The following is a 25,812-nucleotide window of genomic DNA, read 5'->3' as shown; positions in this document are numbered from 1 at the left end:
TCAGCATGTAAAATACAATCTGGCACATAAAAGTTATTTGATAAATGTTTCTTGAAATATATAAAGATTTATTTCCTCACTCTCTTTTTGTTATTCACATGCCCACATTCCCCAATAGATGAATAGTTTCTTTGAAGATTGATGTCATGACATTTTTCTTCTGTGTATCTCAAACCTAAAAAAAAATTCTAGAATAAAGTTCTCAACAAATTGATCATCATAGACAATGAGCATTACCCAATGACTGCATTTACTTGTCAAAAAAATAATTTGAAAATTACATATCACTAGTCTTGGGACTTTAGAAAAGCTTATTTACTCAGCTGTAAAAGAGTTCTAACAAAACTTCATTATTCCCCTTACAAAATATTTGTGATAATTAAGTTAAATGCATTAAGGGTTCAGCGAATAAATATCATTATCTATTTCCTCTTCTCTATTTGCCAGACCTAAAACTCATTATTTTATTACCTATTTCTTAGATCAAGGATGGCAAAATACAGCCTGCAATCCAAATCTCAAGCACCACCTGTTTTCATATAACCTGCCAGTTAACAAAGGGCTTCACGTTGTTGAACAATTGAAAAAAACAACATAAAAACGATACAAGAAAATTATATGAAATTCAAAATTGTATTCATAAACAAAGTTGTATTAGCATACAACCACATTCATTTGTTTACATATATTGTTTACTTTATGACTGCTGTTGTACTAAAATGGTAAAAGTGAGTGTCTGCAATAGAGACCACATGGTCTACAAAATCTAAAATCTTTACTACCTGGTCCTTTACAAAAAAAGTTTGCAGATCCCTGGTTTAGAGCACAAATATCATACATATCAGTCTGCCCTTTGCATTTGATGCTGATCTCCACAGCAATGGCGGTGGATTGATTTATATTTACTCTTATAATACACTGTTCTTTGTGAACATTACCTGCATTGTGCTCTATTAAAAGGTTGTGTTTCATTTCATTTTCTCTCTTAGACTACACACTTCACAAAAAGAGGAGGTGGGTGCTGAAACACCTACCACTTCTTCATTCAGTCTTTCCACAAATATTAATTAATTAATTAGCGACAACAATGATCATATGAACATGCATTTAAGATATGCAAATATGCAAAAAATAATTAATCTTTTCTTTTCTATTTTACCTAAAGCTAACTTTAACACGATTTTACATTCTTCTCAAGAAGAAAATATATCTTGCAATTTAAGAAGTTAAACATTCTCCTTTAATTATCAGCATGGCTATTTCATTATAAAAAGGAATTTTGAGTTTTCTTACATCAGTGTAACTATTGCACATAAAACAGGATTAAGTGCTGAGAGTTTTCAACTCAATTTCTCCATTATGAATTCCATTCATATAGATGGGGCATTTATTATCTCCCTGTATTGAGCCACTTATAATGTCAAGACACTTGAATACAAGAACCAGGAATAGGCTAATTCATGGGTCATTGATTAATCTGAAAGATGCTCAGAGGCTGAAAGTTAAGTCTCAGCAATAGAAAAACAATCCAGTGAGGCCTGCATCCTGCTGTTCTTTTACTATTGTTATTACTCCTCATTCTTAGAAGTAGAAATGTAATTATTTTAGTTGAAAACAGAATTGAAGCTTACTTAGCCTTTCTTTCTCTACCTGGAATGGTAATTATTAGTGAGGACCTTTCAGAAAATGCTAGGGTTCATTATTAAAGGAAGAGGTGAAGAAAATAAAAAGATTAAATTATTTAATCAAGAGTCAAAAATTGAGATAAATTTACTAAAGAAAGTGCAGGCAGGCACGTTGAGGATTTCTTAAATTAAACCAAAATAATGTATAGTACTATTATTCAGATATTTATCTATGTCACCTCACAAACTATCTTGCTTATGTCTATACTACATTAGGCCTTGGATTTGTCCTTGGAATTTCTAGGAAATACTTGGTGGAACTCTTAATTCTTCTGGATATGCTGGAGCCAATCTATGTGGTCCAGTCTATGAATTGCTAGGTATAGTGTAAGATTTTTTTTCTTATGTTTTGTTTAGCATGGATGAGCTTAAATTATTTCTTGCTCATCAAAAATACCGATATTCTCATCATTTATGAAAATTCTCAACTCAAATATAAATACAAGGATAAATAAGATGTAAGGCCATCACAATTACTTTTAATAGAATTGTTTAATAGAATTGTTTAATAGAATTTTTAAAGTATTTCTGTTTTTTCCTAATGAGATGAAGATCCTTGAGCCTCATGACCTACTTTTCTGAATAGGTAAGCTGAGCACTATTGCTATGACTTCAAATATGACGTAACCTAAGTGACACAAAACTTTTATATTGTATTGTGCCAAAAGAGATGAATCCAGTAATGCAATAAATCTGAGTGAAGGTTGTGTCTCAAGAGATGGAAACTAGCATAAAAGAAACCTCATGTCTCAACCCAGAGGTTAGCCCCAGGCATGATTAGAAGTTTGTGGGACATGAAGGATTCAGTTTATTAAAACCTCAGAAGGTATAGACACGCCTTATATCAGAGAGACCAAATCATTTCTGAAAACAGAGCGTGAACCAGAACTCACAGGGATTTGCTGCTTCAAATAAACTTCAGATCATAGAACTATGAAACTAAAGTGAAAAAGGATTTATTGATCTGCTCAATATTATACATACGTCTAGTAATTACATGACTCTGGGCCTACTCTCTGATGTTAGGAGACCAAAGAATCAATCTCTTTTTAGACATTTATGAGTTTTTTGAAATATTTGAGACAAAGAGACTATGCACTTAACCATGAGCTAAGGATTGGTAAGGCTGGAGGTGCAAGAAAACTTCAAAATCTCCTGTATTTTAATTCTGTATTTTAAGTCTGTTGCCAAAATTCATTTTTCTAGATACTCAGAATATGAATGTTAAAATTATAAAGAGGCTTGGAAATATCAATATAGGTACAAATGTGATAAATATACCAAATTTAATATAAATACATAGTTTTTTTTCTCCCCTAACACTCTGGGAAAAATTATGTAGTTTCAGATAAAGGCATCTGCTTACAAATTAAGTTTTATAATGACAGGCAGTAAGTGAATCTATAGAAAAGGAAAAAGAAAAAATCTAAATAATAATTACTAGCCAAATAAATTGATAATACTGAAAGCACTTCCTTTGATAGTTATTTGAAAACTTTCTCTCTCTCTCTCTCTCTCTCTCTCTCTCTCTCTCTCTGTGTTTGTGTGTGTGTGTGTGTGTGTGTGTGTGTGTGTGTGGGTGGGTGGGTGGGTGTCTATGTCTGTGTGTCTTTCATTTTACTGCACAGGCAGTGATCTCATGATTCTTTACTGGGAAAGATGTCTTGCATTTCAGAAGCCATGAGATCTCTGATTGTATTTAATTAACACTACAACAGTCTGTGAGATGTAATTGTTGAAAGTCCTATCATTTTAACAGAAGTCTCACAGAGGATTGATTCATTTAACAATTCCACTTTAAAACATATGGAAAAAAATGTTTTCACTAAGTTCTTTTCCTGTATATATAAAACTCTTGAACATTCCTAATTAAGTCTACCTTAATATTTACCTTACCTTAATATTTACCTTAAATACATATTTAAGGACTATACAATTCTGCCTATTTAAACAAATTATTTTTGTTAAACACATCATTTTATACAAAGTCTCTCTAAGGAAAATCATGAAAACTAGAGGCTTTGGGGACAGACTTACCAAGAATAAAGTTTAAAGAAAACTGGTCTCTTTTAAAAATGCACTAGAAATAGGAGTATTTATTTTCAAGTCTCTATCTTGTAGCAAGACTTAGGATGTTACAGATTGTTTAGTAGAAGAAAAAACTGGGATAGAGAAAAATTAGTGGACTATATAAAGTAACACATCTAATAACCAAACTTGAAATAAAACTCAGATTTTCTGACACCCAGATTCCTGATTTTCCCATGAAGCAATACTAAGTAATGTCTGATATTTTTGTAGTATCTTATAATTTATATAGGTAATTTAACATATTTATTTTTTAAAAATTTACATAAAAACTGCAGAAGAGAGTTCAGATATATTAATAATATAATTGAATTTTATAAGTGAAAAAAGGGCTCAAGCAGGTTAAGTGGCAAATGACACATAAGAAGTGCACAAGCTAGAACGATTTCGTTCTGTTTCACTTCAGCATTGTCAGTTCAGTGTTTGAAAATAAATACTGAACATGCACCTAGAAAGCACCTGTTGTATTGGAAATGAATCTGCTTGTTCTAATATTGGGCAAGAACCACTACTTTCAACCTACTGAAGTTGATTTCTCCCCACCTTCCTTGAAACTGCTTTAGAGAACAGAAAGTCCCACAGAGTCAAAGGAAAGGAGCATTTGCCCATTTGATGAAAGCAGCAATTTCTGCCTGAGTTATGATTTGAAGTGAGATTGACAGAGATTGATTTTTTTCTCTCGTAATATTTTAGTTATGCTTGTTTCATTTGTTGTAGTTGCCCCTAAGAAAGTTCTTTGTTTTCCTAATATGATTTTGTAAGGAAAAGCCACTGTTGGATGTGAAGTCTGGTTCTGCCTCTTACTAATTTTAAAATCTTGGAAAAGTTATTTACCCTCTTTAAGGTTCATTTGCCTCATTTACAAAACATGTGTGTGGCTGTCTCAAAGTTTTTTAATGAAAAGATATATGAAAAGCCCGCACTATAAATACTGGATAAGCATATTAATTATCATGATGCTAATGAGAATGAAAAGGAGAACACACAGTACTTGATACACAGATATTGGAACTGTATAGGATGTCTTTTCCTCCCTTCTATCCTTCCCTTCTTTCCTTTCTTCCTTTCTTTCTTGACATCTCTAGAATTGCTTGCTTCAAAGTGACCTCCAGCTAAAACTAGAATGTTCAATTCTTTCATTTAGATGAATAAATCAGGATCTAAATTGGAAGTCAGTAGATGTCAGCGTGTGGCCCAAAATCTACAGAAAAAATGCAAAAGCAAATATATCAGAAAGAAAACTTATCTCTTGCTTGGACAGCTCACAAAATGTTTTTGTCAAAGCACTCATTTATAAATGACTATAATTTCTCAAAAGTTAACAGGATTGTTATTGTCCATTAACTTTCGGCCAGTGGTTTTTAAATGTCCTTGCATAAAATAAAGTGAATTTAAATAGCAGTTGAATTGCTAAAGAAATCTGTTAACCGGGGATTTTAAAAGTTAATTATAGCCTGTGGAGTATTTTAAAAACTCATTTGTTCTCCTCAATTGGAGTAATGAGATTTTTCTCTGCTCTATAATATAAATATCCCAGAAATATGTTTTCAAATGCTTAGAACAAAAAAAGTACAATATATTACACATTATTATATAGGCCCCCATATTATTGATGAATCAGTATAAAAGAAAATGAGTAAGTGTGGTAGGTAGACTTCTAAGATGCTCCTCATAACCTTAGCCTCTCACTAGTTATCTTTATCTATTAAATATTGACTACGTGCTTCTTTCACAATGTTTGCATAATAATAAAATTAGAATGCATTTTTAAAGCATTTTATGAAGCACTGTAAGTAAAGCTGATTTTAAAGTTTTATTTGGGGAAACAATGTGTTGTATTTCAATATGAAAAATAATGAACCATTATTTTATATGTGTACATTTATTATTTATTATAAATAAAGGCACATATGGATATGTTTGTGATAATAAGACAAATGGATAATTCACAATGAGAAAGTTAAAGAACAAACCTCTTTTTTAGTGTTAATATATATATTAGACTGAATTAAGAAGAAAAATAAGAATATATTTCAAATGAAAAGAAAATAAAGTAATTCGGTCAGAGGTTCCTAATTCTAGTTTGCTAAATTCCATTATGTTTTCCCTTAAGGGCTATTTTAATTTTCCTGAAATTCCTCCATATCAAGTGAATTAAAATTCATTTTAAATTAGAATCTGTTCAAAAACCATGGAAATTTTTAATGGAACTAAGGATCACAAAATCAAAATGTCAGAAATAGGAATTCCTTCTGTAAATGAATGCACAGAACGAACGTCCTGTGATAGCAAGCCTACCTACACTCTTCTTATGCACATGTTATTTTTTTTTAAGTATTCAGAATTCCAATTATGAAGAACTCCTTTTGTATATTGTTCCTGGGCTGTAATTAGTAAGTTGTCTAGTGATTAGATGTTTTGTTCAATCACATTCTCAATAGAGTTTATAGTAGATGTATTCGTTCATTTTCACACTTCTGATAAAGGCATATCCGAGACTGGGCAATTTACAAAAGAAAGAGGTTTAATAAGGTCCAGGCTGAGGTGGTCTCAGATGAAGATGAGGAACTTGTTGGAAACTAGAACAAAGATGACTCTTGCTACAGTCTCTTAAAATTCCACATGGCTGGGGAGGTTTCGAATCATGATGGAAGCCAAGAAGGAGCAAGTCGTACCTTATCTTACATGGATGGCTGCAGGCAAAGAGAGAGAGCTTGTGCAAGGAAACTCCCATTTTTAAAGCCATCAGATCTCATGAGATTTATTCACTATGATGAGAACACCACAGAAAAGACTCACCCCCACGATTTAATTACCTCCTACCGGGTTCCTCCTAAACAAATAGGAATTCAAGATGAGATTTCAGTGAGGAATAGTCAAGCCATATTATTCTGCCCCTGGCCCCTCCAAAATCTCATGTCCTCACATTTCAAAACCAATCATACCTTCTCAACAGTCTCACAAAATTTTAACTCATTTCAGCATTAACTCAAAAATCCACAGTCCAAAGTCTCATCTGAGACACAAGTTGCTTCTGCCTATGAGCCCGTAAAATCAAAATCCTTCCTAGATGCAATGGGCTTATAGGCATTGGGTAAATACAGCTGTTCCAAATGGGAGAAATTGGCCAAAACTAAGGAACTATCGGCCCCATGCAAGTCCAAAATCCAGCTGGGAGTCAAATCTTAGAACCCCAAAGTGATCTCCTTTGACTCCATGTCTCACATCCAGTTCATATTTCCCTTCTGCACTGCCCCAGCACAGGTTCTCCATGAGAGCCCTGCCCCTACAGCAAATTTCTGCCTGGACATCCAGGTATTTCCATACATCCTCAGAAATCTAGGCGGAGGTTCCCAAACCTCAAATTTTGACTTCCGTGCACCCATAAGCCCAACATCACGTGGAAGCTGCCAAAGATTGGGGCTTGCACCCTCTGAAGCCACAACCTGAGCTGGGCCTCAGATATTTTAGGAATGACTAGAGCAGCTGAGATGCAGGGCACCAAGTCCCTGGACAGCACACAGCACAGGATTTTGGGCTCGGCCCACAAAACCACATTTCCTTTCAGGACCATCCGGCCTGTGGTGGGAGGGACTGCTGTGAAGACCTGTGACATGCCATGGAGACATTTTGCCCATTGTCTTGTAGATTAATATTCAGCTACTCATTATTTATGCAAATTTCTGCAGCCAGCTTGAATTTCTCTGCAGAAAATGAGATTTTCTTCTATTGCATTGTTGGGCTATAAATTTTCCTAATTTTTATGCTCTGCTTCTCTTATAAAACTGAATACCTTTTACAGCACCCAGTCACCTCTTGGATGCCTTGCTGCTTAGAAATGTCATCTGTCAGATACCCTAAATTATCTCTCTCAAGTACAAAGTTTCACAGATCTCTAGGGCAAGGGCAAAATGTCACCAGTCTCTTTGCTAAAACATAACAAGAGTCACCTTTGCTCCAGTTTCCAACAAGTTCCTCATTTCCATCTGAGACCATCTCAGCCTAGACCTTATTGGTCCTATTACTTGATAGTCATTTTTGTCAAAGCCATTCAACAAGTCTCTAGGAAGTTCCAAACTTTCCCACATTTTCCTGTCTTCTTCTGAGCCCTCCAAACTCTTTCAATCTCTGCCTGCTACACAGTTCCAAAGTTACTTCCACATTTTCGGGTATCTTTTCAGCAATGCCCCAGTCTACTGGTACAAATTTACTGTATTAGCTTGTTTCACACGGCTAATAAAGACATACCCGAGACCAGGAAATTTACAAAAGAAAGAGGTTTAATGGACTTACAGTTCCACATGGCTGGAGAGGCCTCACAATCATGGCAGAAAGCAAGGAGGAGCAAGTCATGTCTTACATGGATGCCAGTAGGCAAATAGAGAAAGCATGTGCAAGGAAACTCTTATTTTTAAAACCATCAGATCTCATGAGACTTATTTACTATCATGAGAGCAGCAAGGGAAAGACCCACCACCACAATTCAGTTACTTCCCACCGAGTTCCTCCCACAACACATGGGATTTCAAGATGAGATTTGAGTAGGGACACAGCCAAACCATTTCAATAGGATTATCATCTAAGAGAAATCCTATTTCAAAATTGTCGAATAACAGGGGAGGAAGGATGTGACCCAGGAAAGCATGAGATGTAATCAATCTTGTCCATTGGTGACTTTATGATATGCACTTCAGATTAAAGCCATTTTAGACTGAACCCATTTGAGATTGATCTACAGACACTTCATCTATTCTCAGCAATGCAAGTAGATAAATTAAGCTTGAGTCCATGAAAGAAAAAATGCTTTATTAATCAAATGTATTTAAGGCTGTTTTATTTTATTATCTTCCATTTTAAAAGATATGAAAGGTTGCAATCTTGAAGGCTTTTACTGGGCATGGTGGCTCATACCTATAATCCCAGCACTTTGGAAGGCCAAGGTGGGAGGATCACTTGAGGTCAGGAGTTTGAGACCAACCTGGCCAGCATGGTGAAACCCTATCTCTACTAAAATACAAAAATTAGCCAGGTGTGGTGGCAAGTGCCTGTAATCCCAGCTATTCAGGAGGCTGAGGCATGAGAATCACTTGAACCCAGGAGGCAGAGGTTGCAGTGAGCCGAGATTAGGTCACTGCACTCCAGCCTGGTTGATAAAGCAAGACTCAGTCTCAATAGTGATAAAAACAATAATAATAATAACTCCAGATGGATCAAGGACTTAAATATAAGATCTGAAACTAAAAAAATTCTAGAAGATCAGAAAATCCCTTCTAGACATTGGCTTAGGCAAAGACTTCATGACGAAGAATCCAAAAGCGAGTACAACAAAAACAAAGATAAACAGATAGAACTTGACTGAACTAAAAAGCTTCCACACAGCAAAAGAAATAATCAGGAGGGTTAACAGACTACCTAAAGAGCAGAGAAAATCTTCACAATCTATACATCTGACAAAGGACTAATATCCATCATCTACAAAGAACTCAAACAAATCAGCAAGGAAAAAGCAAACAATCCCATCAAAAAATGGGCTAAGGACATAAATAGATAATCCTCAAAAGAAGATATATAAATGGCCAACAAGCATATGGAAAAATGCTCAACATAACTAATGATCAGGGAAATGCATATCAAAACCACAATGTTATACCAACTCATTCCTGCAAGAATGGCCAAAATTTAAAAAAATAATAAAAAAAATAGATGTTGGTGTGGATGTGGTAAAAATGGGAACACTTTTACACTGTTGGTGGGAATGTAAACTAGTAAAACTGCTATGGAAAGCAGTGTGGAGATTACTTAAAGAACTAAAAATAGATCCACCATTTGATCCAGCAATCCCACTACGAGGTATCTACTCAGATGAAAAAAAGTCATTATACAAAAAAGGTACTTGCACATGCATGTTTACAGCAGCACAACTTGCAATTGCAAAAATATGGAATCAGCTCAAATACCCATCAATCAATTAGTGGATAAAGAAAATTATATATATGTGAATAATACTCAGCCATATAAAGAAACAAAATAATGGAATTTACAGCATACCTGGATGGAGTTAAAATTTTTATTCTAAGTAGTGTAACTCAGGAGTGGAAAATCAAACAATATATATTCTCACTCATAGGAGCTAAGTTATGAGGATACAGAGGCATAAGGATGATACAATGGACTTTGGGGACTCGGGAACGGGTGGGAGGGGGATGAGAGATTTAAAAAAACAGCACATTAGGTACCATGTACACTGCTTAAGTAATGGGTGCACCAAAATCTCAGAAATCATCACTAAAGAAGTTATTCATGTAACCACCACCTGTTCCCTGGAAACCTATTAAAATAAAAAATAAATTTAAAAATAATTTACTAAGTCAGTTCTGTAGCAAAACTCAGATTAAGGATATAGCCTTTTCACCTCCTGTGAATTTGCATGGCTTATAAAAACCAGTGAAAAAGAAAAATCACGACAGAGAGGAAAGAAAGAAATCAATGAAATATGAGAAAAAAATATACAGGAATGAACCTGAGTATGCATAATGATACATGGAACTATGTGGAAGGAGATAAAGGCCAAATAAGTATTTAAGGGAATTTTATTGATAGAAAAAAAATGCACCAACTTAAAACAAAGCTTATAATTATTAAAACCTCAAGAAAGTCTTTACACTACAAACATGTTCCAAATTCACATGAACAGGATACAGGTAAAAGTTGTAGAGCCTACAAGAGGGGCCTGTTCCCCTTCTGATATTGGCATAATATCTTAGATATTGATCAAACTCTGATATTAGCATAAGGGGCAGCCAGACTATTTAAAAAAAATCATTTCTAAGGTGCAATACCACGAAGAAATACCTATAGGTGTGGGGAAGAGAGCTGCATATATGTCACGTAACTTTGGGCCTCAATCCGGCTGTACTTAACTACCTGGGACTTTGGAGGATAATTCATAGAAAGAAAATGAGGGTGTTTTAGTCTAGGGAGAATACTAAAATTTCAGGTTGGGGCAGAGTCTGGACAGTTGATCACAAAATAATTTTCATTCTCTCCTGGACCACAGCTCTAGGCCACATTTCCCCTTCTGCCTTACAGTGAAATGAATTCTGTTCACTGGGATGTGGACTGAAGTAATGTATACCATGTCTACATCTGCCTATAATGTCCCTGCATGTTCTTTCGTGCTTTTTCCCCCTCTCCTGCTGGATGTTAATGATCAGAGTGACCTTAAAGCTAAGTGTTAAAGACAGGAGGGATTCCATCAGTTTGTGTCCTTAAATGATTGTGTGGAGTACAGCATCCCCACACCCACCTCAACCACCAGTTGCACTTTATATTAATGGAGAAATTTTATTGTGTTACACCTTTGAGATTTAGGTTTGTTTTTTGTTTGTTTGTTTGTCTGTTTTGTTTTTTGCCTAGTGTCAGCTATCTTCACCAGAATTATCAGAATTATTTTTTTAAAGTCATTTGCAGATATATATGTCTGAAATGTTTTATCTCTATGACTATTACTTTTTCAGGGTGTGTGTATATATACACACTGAAACATGTATATATGTGTATATACATTTGCATATATCTGATGTCTTTTATTAGCTATGGTTCTAAATTTTGAAATAATTAAGTTAGTCAATGTTTTCCTTAATAGCTAATTTTCTTTTGTCCTAATTAAGAAATATATTCTTAACGTAGGGTCATGACAATTTTCTCTGGTATTGTTTTCTGAAAGACTTTCACATGTTCTCTCCTAGTCTATCTGGAATTTATTTTTGTATGTGGTATTATATAAGTAATAAAAAAAAGACATGTATTCCATATGTATAAATAATTTAACCTGTTATTTCTTTTATAGTTAATCCTTTTCTTACACTGATTTGTGGTATATCAATTATCTATCGATCTTTGACTTTTCTGGATCTTCCATTCTCTTATGTTTAACTTTTTTATCTGTTTCAAAGCCAATACTATAGTGTTTTATATAACATCCTTACTATAGCCTTAGTATGTGGTATAATATGTCCTCCATCCCTTCTTTACCATCATCACAGTTCTTGACACATAGCAATTCTATATACACGTTATTGTTTATTATTTTTATTTTTTAACTGACAATATACCCAACATACGTATGGGTACAATTTGATGTTTTGATACATAGTTTTATAATGATCAACTCAAGGTATTTAGTGTATTTATTACCCCATGCATTTATCTTTTTTTGTGGTGGAAATATTCAAAAGTCCCTCTTCTAGCTATTTTACTGTTAACAATTGTCACTGCTGTGCAATAGAACACAAGAACTTATTCCTCCTATCTAACTGTAACTATGTACCTGTTGACCAAATTTTCCTCCATCTCTCTTTTACTTTGCTGCTCCTCAGTCTCTGGTAATCATTGTTCTACTCTGCTTCTATAATATCAACTATGTTTTTTAAGAGTTAGATTCATTTGCATTTCTGATTCAGGCTTATTTCACTTAATATCTCCAGGTTCATCCATGTTGTTGCAAATCAATATATTTCATTTTTTTTATGGCTGAATAGATTTGTATATACACATAACACTTCCTTTGTCCATTCATCTGCTTGTGGATGCTTAGGTTGACTTCCTATCTAGCTTATTGTAAATGGTGCTGCAATACACATGGGAGTGTAGGTATCTCTTCAACCTATTGATTTTATTTCCTTTGGATAGACACCTAGTACTGGGATTGGTGGATAATATACTACTTCCATTTTTAAATTTTATTCTTCTATTTTTATTTTTTGTAATGGCTGTACTAATTTATGATCCTACGAATGGTATGGAAATCTTCCCTTTCTCTACACCCTTGCCCACATTTGTTTTCTTTTGCCTTTTTGATAGTGGCCATTTTAACTGGAATGAAGTGGTATCTCTCATTGTGGTTTTGATTTGCATTTCCCTGATGATTAGTGGTGGTGGGCATTGTTTACTGTACCTGTTGGCCATTTGAATGTCTTCTTTTGATACATGTTTATTAAGGACATTTGCCCGTTTTCAAATTGGGTTATTTGGTTTTTTGTTTTTGTTTTTGCTGTGAGGTTTTCTCTATATTTTAAATATTCACCCTTTGTCAGATGTATAGTTTGCAAATACTTTCTCTTATTCATTTTATCCTCTTCCCTCTGTTGTTTCCTTTGCTGTGCAAAAGCTTTGTAGCTTGATGTAATCTCATTTGTCTACTTTTGCTTGTGTTGCTTCTGATTTTGAGGTCTTATTTTAAAAGTCTTTGCCCACTTCATGTTCTGAAGCATTTCTCTTGTTTCCTTTAGCAGTTTCATTATTTCAGGATTTACATTTAAATTTTTATCAATTTTTAGATGATTTTCTTAAAATGGTGGGAGGTAGGGGCCTAGTCTCATTCTTCTCCATGTGGATATCCAATTTTCCCAGAACAATTTGTGCATTAGATTGTCCTTTCCCTCATGTATGTTCTTGCCCTCTGTGTTAAAAATCAGTTGGCTGTAGGTGGATAAATTTATTTCCTTAGAGTTTTCCATATAGATTATGTAATCTGCAAATAGAGACAATATGACTTCCTTCTTTCTAATTTGTATGCCCTTTCTTCCTTTCTCTTGCCTGAATTCTTTGACTAGGACTTCTATTATTATGTTCAATAAAGGTGGTAACAGTAGGCCTCCTTGTCTTGCTTCAGCTCTTAGAGAAAATGCTTTCAGCTTTTCTTCATTTTCTGTGCTATTAGCTGTGAGTTTGTCATGTATGGACTTTATTGTGTTGAAGTACATTATTTTTAAACCTATTTTTTGTAGAGTTTTTGGGAGTTTTTATTATGAATAAATGTTAAATCATCAATTTTTTTGGTATCTGTTTAAATAATCTTATGTTTTCTGTCTTTCTTTTTGTTAGGATGGTGTATCAAATTTGTTAATTTGTGTATGTCGAACTATCCTTACGTTCCTGGGATGAATCCCACCTGATTATATTAAATTGTCTTTTTAATGCACTGTTGAATTTGGTTTGCTAGTATCTTGTTGAGAATCTTAGAATCTATATTCATCAGATATATTGGCTTGTAGTTTTCTTTGTTGTTGTTGTATTCTTGTCTGGTTTTGGAATCATGGTATTACTAGCCTTGAAAAATAAGTTGGGATGTATTCTGTTCTCTTTAATTTTCTTCAATAGTTTGAAGAGAATTCATATTATTTCTTCTTTAAATGTTTGGTAGAATTCAGCAGTGAAGCCATCAGGTCCAGGGCTTTTTTTTGAAGGAACACGTTTTATTACTGATTTTATTTCCTCAGTCATTATTGGTTTGTTCAGATTTTCTGTTTCGTCATAATTTAATCTCAATAGATTATATGCATTCAGGGAATTTATAAACTTCTAATGGTTTTAATTTTTTGACATACAGTTGTTTATAATGGTTTCTTATGATCCTGTGGGATCAGTTGTCTCCTTTTCTAATCTCCTATTTTATTTATTTGGATCTTCTCTTTTTAATCTTAGTTTCACTAGTTTTGTTGATTTTGTTTATCTTTTCAAAAAACTAACTCTTCATCCTGTTGTTGTTTTGAATTTTTTTATTTCTTTCTTCTACCATTTTGGGGTTTGATTTGTTCTTGTTTTTCTGTTTTCTTGAGGTGCATAATTAGGTTATTAGAATCTTTCTTCTGTTTTGATGGGAGAATTTATTGTTATGAACTTTTCTCTTAGAATTGCTTTTGCTGTGCCTTATAGGTTTTGGTATATTCATTCTCCTTTGTGTCAATTTATTTTCCTTTTAACTTCTTCATTGATCCATCCGTTATTTAGTGGAATATTATTTAATTTCCTTGTATTGGTAAGATTTCCAGAGTACTTATTGTTGTGATTTATAGTTTTATAATTCTTAAATTTGTTAATACTTGTTTTGTGACTAATATGTTATTTTTCCCGGGAAATATTGCATATGCAGTTGAGAAGAATGTTTATTTTGTAGCTGATGGATGAAATGGTCTGTAAATGTTTATAGATCTATTTGGTCTATAGTGCAGTTTAATTCCAATGTGTCTTTGTTGATTTTCTGTCTAGATGTTCTGTCCTTTGTTGAAAGTGGGATGATGAAATACTCTATTATTATATTATAGTCTACCCCTTCCCTCCTTTTAGATCTATTAATATTTGCCTTACATATTTGTGTGTTCTGGAATTGGGTACATAGATATTTACAATTGTTATGTCCTCTTTGAAGTGAATATTTCATTAATACATAAAGGTCTTCTTTTCTGTTTCCTGTTTATAGTTTTCTACTTGGTCTATTTAATCTCATATAAAAATGACCACTCCTGCTCACTTTTGGTTTCCATTTGCATGAAATACCTTTTTCTATTCCTTCGCTTTCAGTCTATGCTCACCTTTAAAGGTGAGGTGAATCTCTTATAGACAGCAAATAGACTTTTTATATTAAGTCACTCTCTTTCTTTTAGTTGAAGAACTTAATCCATTTATATTTAAGGTTATTATTGACACATAAGGATTTACTACTGTCATTACATACAAATATGATTTTACTTTGATAAAATGATTTTTTATCTCATGAGCTTGTCTGACTAAAGTTGTTATCTTAAAATATGAGAATAAGAGAGGAAAGAGATCTATTGCTGGTAATTCATATGGTGTTAATAATGCTGATTCTTTTTAAAATTCTATTTTCTTTCTTTCTTTCTTTCTCTCTCGCTCTCTCTCTCTCTTTCTTTCTTTCATACAGGGCCTTGCTCTGTCACCCAGGCATGATCACATGTACAGTGGCATATTCACAGCTCACTGCAGCCTTGAACTCCTCAAGTGATCATCCCACCTCAGCTTCCCACGTAGATGGGACTAACCACAAACACATCTGGATAATTGTTTTTTTTTTTTTGGAGTGCAGAGTCTCACTATGTTGTCAAACTGATCTTGAACTTCTGGGCTCAAGCAGTTTTCTTGCTTCAGACTCCCAAAGTGCTGGGATTACAAGCATGAGCCACAGCATCAACCTTATATTTCTTTTTTTTTTTCTTTTAAGACTTTTGAAAATCTCACAACACTGATAAAATTGCCTCATCCCTTCACAAGCTATTCTTTATTTATGGAATGTTTATTAGTGTTTTATAAAATATTAAACACATGCTCTATTAAAGCCTGTTTGTAATGAGATTAAAGCAATTAAGTAATTGAAAAAGCATGTTTGAACATGCTGAATTAACTTTGCTGAAATAATTAATAATTTATTTTATTGAATATATTATATATGAATATGTAGCTAATTTTTGTCAACCTCACTGTTTTTATGTATTTGACAACATAAATTTATCTGAATGTTAATATCCAAGATAAAGTTTGGCTCACCATCCTCACAGCCTCATGTATTTATCTCATTTCAAGTGCTCCTTTTTTTTATTATTATTTATTTTATTTATTTTTATTTTTGCTACTGAGTAAGTGATATACAAACAGAAATAAGCTCTTGGTACAAACACTCAGTCCTAGTATTTCAAGTCCTTTCTTCTAGTTTATCACTGCCAAAGCAATAATAAATCTATGACTCTGGTTGTTAGATAGAAATAAAGGCACTCTGCTTTTAACCATTTCCCTGTGGTGAAGGAAACAGGGGATGGAGAGGAGGTGGAGGGTGGAGAAGTGTCATCAAATTGAAGACAGTAATATTGTTTATGGGAAGAAGTATAGTGCAACTCTACAACTCTATAAAGCATAGAAGCTTTTTATTATTCTCTTTGCCTTTTCTCATTTCCTGAAATAACCCTTCAGCCCACATCAAAGTCTACCAAATCCTAGAAGCCACAGCCACAGTCTATTTGTCTCTGTATCTCTCTCTTTTTTTTTTTTTTTTTTTTTTTTTTTTTGACAGAGTCTTGTCTCTGTCACCCAGGCTGGAGTGCAGTGGCTCGATCTTGGCTCACTGCAAACTCCACTTCCTGGGTTCAAGTGATTCTCCTGTCTCAGCCTCCTCAATAGCCGGGATTAAAGGCATGCACCACCATGCCTGGCTAATTTTTGTATTTTTAGTAGAAACAGGGTTTCACCTTGTTGGCCAGGCTGGTCTCGAACTCCTGACCTCAGGTGATCCACCCACCTCGGCCTTCCAAAGTGCTGGGATTACAGGTGTGAGCCATCACACCCGGCCTATTTCTTTAATGCTCTTGTCAGAACACACTAAAGTATCTGATACATTAAGAAACCAATAACTCATGTTTAAAGGATAAAGTTTTTGTTTTCTGAAATGGCTGAAAGCCATGATAAAAAGGGATATACTGTGGTAAAGAAATGTGAGGTAAGAGCATGTTTATGTAAAATCTTCCAAAATACTGTTCCCTTGGCATTTCTACTAATAGAAAGATGAATATGTTTCTATTTAAAATGATCTATATAAAGCGAAAAATAAGGTCATTTTCACAGATCACTGGAATTCTGTAGAAATCTTAATGAAGAAATATCTGAATTAATTGAGTTCTGGGGAATGGTTATGAAACTTTGAAGATAAATATAAAATATGATTTCTTCAGCTCTAGTAGCTGTTCTGTCTGATGCCCATTTACAATCCACAGCCCTCAAGACCAGTCACATAGTGAGTCCTGGACCAAACCTGACAAAGGCAGGACCCATCAATGTCACAGTCCTAAAATCTCATCAGGCTGCATATTAATGTATCCATTCAGATTTGCTGCATGCTTTGTTTATTTACCTTATAAAGGGAAAATTACTTGGAAAATACTAAGAAATTCCTGAAAACAACAACAACCACCACCTGGAACTGTATTATGACAAAAAATAGTCTGTCTTGGTCACACCCAATCTGAAATATTATGTTAAGGGTATTATGTATTGAAGGATATTCTAAAACCAAATTTTTTTTCCCACTTGAAGTAGAAAGGTTTAGTAAGTCTAGAATATTATGCCTGTTTCTCACTGTTTTTTGAAATTTCTTCATTTTACTAGAGGTTCAGATACAACTGTATTGTCTGTGAAGTCTTCATATCAAATTGAACTTAGAGTAATGGTTTCTATTTCTCAACTGCTAAAGCACATTCTGTCTCAACCTTTAATTAGAGATTTACTGAAGAGTTTTCATTAAATTTTTATACATGTATGCCATCTCAAAAGTGAGACAAAGTGAGTGCTAGTTTTTATTATTTCATTGTATGTGTCTTAAGACTTTCATGTAACAGGCATTTAATATAGATCTAATAAATGAGTAAACATTTTTCCATCATGCATTTAAATTCATGACATTTTATTCCCAGTTCTACTTACTAATCCTATAATTAAGAATGCATATGGAAATTATTTATGGGAAGTCTATTCAAATTTCTGAATTTACCTCATTTTGCAATTAATAACAAGATAGAAAAAGAAGATAAGACTGGTCATGGAGGTACAAATAAAGTCATTTTGAAAGTGTCAACAACATAGTTCATGGTGGTAAATTTTAAAAAGGTCACGAGCCCAGGATTAAAATCTTCACAGCAAGAGACAATCATTTTTAAGTTTGTATACCCTATTTCTTGCTGGTTCCAGGCTTTTGGCTATTTCATTGATTTCAGCAGAAAGAGAAAGAAAGATAAAGGATATTTATAATTTCACTGTGATTCTCAGATAATCTTTCTTTTCATGGCTGCATTTTACCATGAATGACAGTGCTTCTCAAACTTTAAAGTATATAAAAATTCCCTGAAAGATTATTAAGGTCAAATTCTAAAGTCTTACCCACAGAGATTCTGATGTGACCAGTTGTTGATGGGGCCTGGAAATCTGCATTTAACAAGAACCTGAGAACTAGCCCATTGGTTTTCAACCCTAAAATACTTCCCTAAATGATATGACCTCATATATAATGGAATTGGCTGTACTACTACTTGGATATGCCAGAAATTATATAGATACAAATACAGTTACAAATATAGATATAAATATATGTAATGATAGATATAAATATCAAGGATTTTCTTTGGTTACCTGTAATTCTTGGTGTCACCCATCTGCTCTAACTTTAACAGATCAACAATACTGTTTTGTTCTGTTCGTTGACGTTTACTTGCCAGGTAGTTTCCTACCGAGAGTTAAATCTACGTCATGGTTCTTGAAGAGGTCTGAGGAAAGTGAGACAGTTTATAAGAGCTATATAGAGTTGCAATTCTTTCTGAGGCTCAGATGGCTATCACGGTGTAAGTATGAAATTTTTTAAAAAATGAACATACAGCAAAAAATATGCCTTCTAGTTATTACAGTCTCTTTTTTTTTTTTTAAGATACAGGGTCTCACTCAGTTTTCAAGGCTGTGAATGCAGTGGCATGATCATAACTAACTATAGTCTCAAACTCCTGGGCTCAAGGGGTCCTCCTGCCTCAGCCTCCTGAGTTAGGACTACAGGTATGCACCACTATGACCTGCTATTATGGTGTCACTTTTATATAAGTCATTGATTTTTTTTTCCTTATGTAAAATAGATAATAACTACTCTGCCTGGCTTGTTGAGACTAAAATGAAAAAGTATATGTGAATAATTTTGTGAATGCAAAATATACTTTTATCTACAGCACTGTGCCTTCCAAAAAAAGATAGCTTGCATCTTTGATTGACAATTGCAAATCTAAAGACTAAAACATGTTTAAAAATTAAACAAAGCATCAGGTCTGAAAATGAAAAAAGTCTATATTATCTCACCAACTATTGAATATTTTATATCCAGGAAGTTTCCTATTACATTTTTATTTATTTGAATAACTCTTATATTAGAAAAAAATCTCTATAAACTGTGTTCCCTTTGGGAATTTGAAATAATATACAGTTTATCTATTGTTATATTTTTACATTTGGAAAAAAAAAAGGCATAAACTTCATCAACCTGGAAGAAATATTCTCATATGTTAAAATAGAGGCAAACACAGAATTTACAGGAATTATCTAAACCTAATTTTTTTAATGCAAACCATTTCCCTTAGGGAGTTTGCTACAATTTTTGAGCAACTTTAAATAATTTTTTAAACTATGTCACCAGACCATTAAGTGCATAGCTTAGAGCACACAGGTGTGCCTGAGGACAGTTTAGACACGTGTCATCCTTTCTGAATGCGGCATGCCTAAAGTGACTGCTCCCTCACAGTAAGGAGACTTCATGTTTCAAATAGTTAAATATGAGAAATCATCTAAATATAAAATGTAAGCCCTAAACTATGTGAACATTTATGGCCAAATATAATTATATTGTTTCTCAAAATAAATATTTTTACTCAGAACTTCTAGGTTTCCTGTGGTGCCGTAAGTGACAATCCTGGAAGTTTGATTATTTTTAAATGAAACTTGATTTTTATAACAATAAAGGAAATAAATTATGTACTCCAGCTTTTTCAAGGTTTATATTGAACTCTAATACTGCATAAAACATTTTGTACCACTGATGTATAATACAAAGCATAAACAAAGCAGATATTTATAGCCAAATATAATTCTATTGTCAAACAAAACAAGTTGTTTTTTATTCAGCACTTCTAGATTATCTGCCAAGCTCACGGCTTTACGATTATGTTCAAAGTGTGCTCGTTGTATTGAATTGTATTAATTATATCATCACTTCCTTATTCTGATAATATGCATGTCTGGAGACCATGTTATCGGGCATTGATGAGAATTCAAGCTTTCAGTCTATTCTCTCAGTCTGATTACTGAGTGCTATCCCAGCTGTGGATGTAGTAGAATAAAAAATATTAATTTTTTCAAAACAGTTAATGATCATGGAACATTCAGGGGTGTTAATGACACTGGAATATGCTGAGGTAAACATTTTAAGGTACATATCTTAAGGGTAAAACACTTTATTAATTCTGGAAAAGTTAAAGCCTTGTCACGGTAAATGCCAGACCATTCTCTGACATCCATGAAGGAGCCTGTGAAATTCTCGTTAATTACAGTAGAACATTTCTAAAAACAGGATAAGTCTGAAAGTGACATGATAGGGAAACTGCTTACTACCTAGCCCCAACAAAGCAGCACCATTTAACATTTTGAAAGTTTCCTAGATAAGTGGCTTTTATAGAATGGACAAACCACGAACAGCTTCAATTGTATCCCCTAAACTTTTACTGCAGGGCCTGAGTTAAGGTCATTGAAGCACAGTATTCAAAAGCAAACAAAAAGAAGAAGAAGAAGAGAAAGAGGAAGAAGAAGAAGGAGGAACGTGGAGGAGCAGGAACATGGAGGAGGAGGAGGAGGGAGGAGGAGGAGAAGAAGAAGAAGGAGGAGGAGGAAGAGGAGGAGAAAGAGGAGGAGAAGGAGGAGGAGAAGGAGGCGGAGAAGGAGAAGGAGAAAGCAAATATTTGGAATAAGAGCTGTTTTCAAAGTAAGGTAGTTTGTGACTTCAGCCACAAAAACAGATGCCTTAACAAGATTTTACAAGACAGTAAGTTGATAGCAGGACACCCTCTCTACTTACAGATGAGGGAAAAAAATCCAAATAAATTTACATTTTTTTCCAAAAATCAAAACCTGATTAGTGATTGATATCTCTTGAAACTTTGTCTTGTCTTCTGTAAAGGTAACTAGAAACTGCCCAGGAATTCTTTAGTTTAATTTTGACATTCTGAATTGTTTAGGTGAAAATTCTTTTAATTCTACTTATAATACAGCTTTTATACAATTTAGATTCACTAAACATGCTCTATTAGAAATATCAAGCCTGGACTATAGAGTCAGAAACTTCTAGATTCAAACCCAAAGTCTCTGAAACAAAGCTTTAGTTTCCCCATATGTAAACTGAAGTCAATAATCTCTATTTTCTGGCATAATTTTGAGGCCTAAGTGAGATAATATACATGAAAACATCTCGACCAGTGCCTGGCTCATTGCAGATAATACACAAATGATATTTTCTCATTCTCAAGCTAATAGTAATTATATTACAGATTTATGTCAACATATTCTATTACAAAGTATAGCACTACTGAAAAGTACCAGAAAAACATAAATGACCAAAAGTATTTAGGAAACTGTGGAGAAAAATTCAGTAAATGGGATTCAATGTAGAAAATATTTTTTTCTGAAACTGAAATATGAGTAGTGGGGAAACAGCTGATCTAGATGTGCTGTCTCCATTATGTAAAAATTCACACAAGTTAAATCTGTATCCCCATTCACTTAAATCTGGAAAGATTTGTAATCACTTTGGGCAACGTGGAAATGACACCATGTGATTTCTGAGACTAGGTCATTAAAGAAAATATGGCCTCTGACCCTCAGCTTCCTATCCATAAAACATTAATAATAATATTTACCAATGAGGGCTGTTATCAGTCCTAAAGAATAAAGTCTTTATTACTTGGAGAATGCTATATTAATCTGTCAATTTCACCCATAACTTCAAAAAACGCGCAATAATTTGAATTTAGGTAAAGTGGAGTAAATTTCTACATTTTATGTAGTTAGACTCCGTAATTTTTTTCTTACCTTCCCTTTTTCCTTTTTGTGGGTTTCTTAGAACTATAAGAGTGAAACATTAATATATTTTAGAATATATTTTATTACATATGACTGTAGCACTTTGTGTTATAGTCAAGTTTGCACACTTGAGTATCTCATTCAATCTATTTCACAGTCTTAACATATGTGGCCACAGCAATAACTTTCACCTTCACATGTTCCTGCACACTGTGACCTTGACATAGCCCTCTCAAGAGGTTTAACCCCATCCACTTAAACCTGGAGGATTTGTAACTACTTTGAGCAACGTGGAAATGACTCCATGTGATTTCTGAGACTAGGTCATTAAAGAAAATATTATCTCCTTTTTGTCAGTGAGAAATTGTTATTATTTTCATAGTATAAAGCAAATTCTCGCCAGGCGCAGTGGCTCATGCATGGGAGTACTTTGGGAAGCCAAGGTGAGCAGATCACAAGGTCAGGAGTTCGAGACCAGCCTGACCAATATGATGAAACCCTATCACTACTAAAAATATAAAAATTAGCAGGAAGTAGTGGTGGATGCCTGTAATCCCGACTACCCAGGAGGCTGAGGCAAGAGAATCGTTTGAACCCAGTAAGTGGAGGTTGCAGTGAGCCGAAATCACGCCACTGCATTCCAGCCTGGGCAACAGAGCGAGTCTGCAGCTCAAAAAAAAAAAAAAAAAAAAAGGAAATTCCAAAAATACCTGATTAATAAGATGATAAATTAGATTAACCCTAAAAATCTTTTCCAAGCTTGTGCTTCTGTGCTTCTCTGTTACATATCAACAAGGCTACAAGGCTATGGTACTCACCAGTAATGACATTTAACACTGAGCTTTATTAGTTGCATTAAGACAAGATGAAGTAAAAGGAAATTATCTGAATTATTTACTTAGTATAACAAAGGGGAGAGGAAAGCTGGATCAATGCTTAAAGTCTGTTTTTTATCCTATCAGCTTGAATATTAATTCTAATATGCTTACAAATAAATTCTGATTTCTTTTTAGGGCCAAAAGCTAAAAACAGATGGGAAATATGCAGATTTCTGTCTCCTCTATATAGGTTAACAACTATTTCTTATGTTAAGCCCTAAGAAATTTGGAATTCACAAGTATCTATAAGATAAAAACCAAAATTCTTGCAATTCAGTTCAAATACTGTCATTCTTCTCTGTATTAGTTCATTCTCACACTGCTATAGACAAATACCTGAGACTGAGTAATTTATATTGGAAAAAAAAAGGTCTAATTGACTCACGAGTCCTGCAGGCTATACAGCAAGCATGGCTGGGAGGCCTCCGATGGTAGAAGGCAAAGGAAAAGCAGGCATATCTTACATAACCATGACCAAAGCAGGAGGAAGAAAGAGTGAAGGGGGAGATGCCACACACTTTTAAATAACCAGATCTCACAATAAATCACCATCAGGAGGCCAGCACTAAAGGAGAAATCCACTCCCATGATCCAGTCACTTCCTGCCAATCCCCACCTCATCACTGGAGATTATAATTTGATATGAGATTTGGGCCAGGACACAGACCCAAACCATATTATTCTCCCAGTACTACTCTGATGTATGATACATAGTCCAGATCAACTTAGAATACTCACTTCTATCGAGTCACAGGTACAGTAAGCTCTGTAAGACTCCCGCAATCATTGATTTTTGAGTGTCAACTTGACCAGATTAAGAGATACTCATATATTTGGTAAAGTATTATTTATTCTCAATGCTTCAGTAGGCATTTGGCCCATCTTTCTTCTGCTGAAGGAGAAACCCAAGTGGTTTTGCTTTTGGTTAGAATGATTGGGCTGCCCAAGATGTGCCAGTGAAGCTGGTTCCAGAGGAACTCAGCACGTGAGTCAATGGACTGAGTGGGGATGATCCACCCTCAATGTGGGTGGGCACCATTCAATCAGCTGAGGCTGAAGTAAACAAAAAGCCAGACAAAGGTGACTTATTGGTATGTCTTCTGGAGTAGGAATGCTCTTCTTCTGCCCTCAGACCTCCAGGTTCTCTAGCTTTTGAACTTTGGGAACTGAACCATCAGCCCCCCAAGTCTCAGGTCTTCAGCCTCAAATGGTGAGTTTACCAATGGCATCCTTGGTTCTGAGGCCTTTGGCCTTGGCCTGAGCCATGCTACCAGCTTCCCTGGTTCTCCAGCTTGCCAGCTGTCTCTCTCCATTCTTCTGTCATTTGAGGACAGTGTTGCTCTCCTCTGCAGAATGCAGCCCTCACCAGACAAGTGAACCTACCACTGCCTTGATCTTGGACTTCTCAGCCTCTAGAACTGTAAGAAAATAATTTTCTGTTCTTTATAAATTACTTAGTTTTGGGCATCCTGTTATAATAACACAAACAGACAAAGACAGCTCCTTAATTATAATAGGGTGCTTAAAGCCTAAACTGCTTAGGAACATGCTGATTTTTAAATTACACGGAAGAGATTAATTTTTATATATTATGTAGTAAGTGAGAAACTAAATGAAAAATAATTGGATTTTTTTGTAAAAATAAATTGTGTTTATTTACCAAAATCATCTCTCCTAAGAAATAAAATAAGATACATTTTATAGCAAGTATGTTAACAACATCAATATCAACAACTATTAATACTTTTCTCAACATGTACCAAGAAATCTCCTAATCACATATTCATTTCCTCCTCTCGACAGCTCTAGGGGATAAGTGCTGTTACTACCCATGTTCCATATATGAGGAAACTGAGACACAGAGAAATTAATTTGTACCATGTCACTCAGTTAGTAAATGGTGTGGCATAATTTGATTTCACGTAGTTGGATTTGAGACATTATGTGCCATGTGGCACTGCCTCTTAGAAAAAAATGTGAACTAACAGACCTAGATGCTTATTAGTTTAAAAAATCAGTTGCTAAGGAAAACTGTGCAGCATTTCTTAATTGGAATTGTTATTCCTTGAGATAATTAAACTCTAAAGCCCTAAGTTAATGTTTATGTAATGAATTACCTTCTTTCCTATGCATTTAGAATGATACTAATTATGTATCATCTTTGGAATAAATTGAGAAAATAGACATCCAAATTACTTCCTGTGTTCTGTGACTCAGACAAATATTCCTCATTAAGAAAGTTAACAGGATCTTTTGAATCAACTTATAATTCCAATCCATCTTTTTGACTGACATGTGTCAGGAATCTTTCAGTTGCAAGTGACAAAAATCCAAAGGAAAATATGCAAAACTGGTAATTATTTGGTTCATATAGCAGGGATTAATATAGTAATTGATTACAGAATTAAATGTAGAAATACAACATCCAGAACTTTTGGGCCTGAAATGAGAAATGTAATTCAAAAGAAAATTAACTCTTTCCTACCATTTCTCATTCTCACTTGCCTCTGATCTCCTCTATATGGGCTTGGTAATTTACTGTGTTGGTTCCACCACAATCTGAGATCAAGAAAAACATTTACAGCTTACTGTAGAGTATCAGTGTACTCACATTTTTGTAGACATTTTCAAAGGTCAGGTTTACTTTTACAATAAAACAATATATGTTTCCTTGTGAAAAAAAAATATGGGCATCAAAAGCAAATGGAAGAAGTTGT

General features: G+C 34.3%; 1 long non-coding RNA gene across 1 annotated transcript in view; it reads left to right on the top strand.

Moving 5' to 3' along the window:
* The window catches only part of LOC114677400 (uncharacterized), a 53,015-nt gene extending 27,802 nt beyond the window's left edge, over positions 1 to 25,213 (top strand). Inside the window, exons 2-3 of the long non-coding RNA XR_003728676.2 lie at positions 19,036 to 19,157; positions 20,873 to 25,213. This is a non-coding gene — a long non-coding RNA (uncharacterized LOC114677400). The remainder of the gene's footprint in view (positions 1 to 19,035; positions 19,158 to 20,872) is intronic.
* The last annotated feature ends 599 nt before the right edge of the window (positions 25,214 to 25,812 follow it).

This window comes from Macaca mulatta, chromosome 4 (assembly GCF_049350105.2).
Source record: "Macaca mulatta isolate MMU2019108-1 chromosome 4, T2T-MMU8v2.0, whole genome shotgun sequence".
NCBI classification, from domain to species: Eukaryota; Metazoa; Chordata; class Mammalia; order Primates; family Cercopithecidae; genus Macaca; species Macaca mulatta.
Note: the sequence above shows the minus strand (reverse complement) of the source record. Positions and strands in the feature narration are given on the sequence as shown.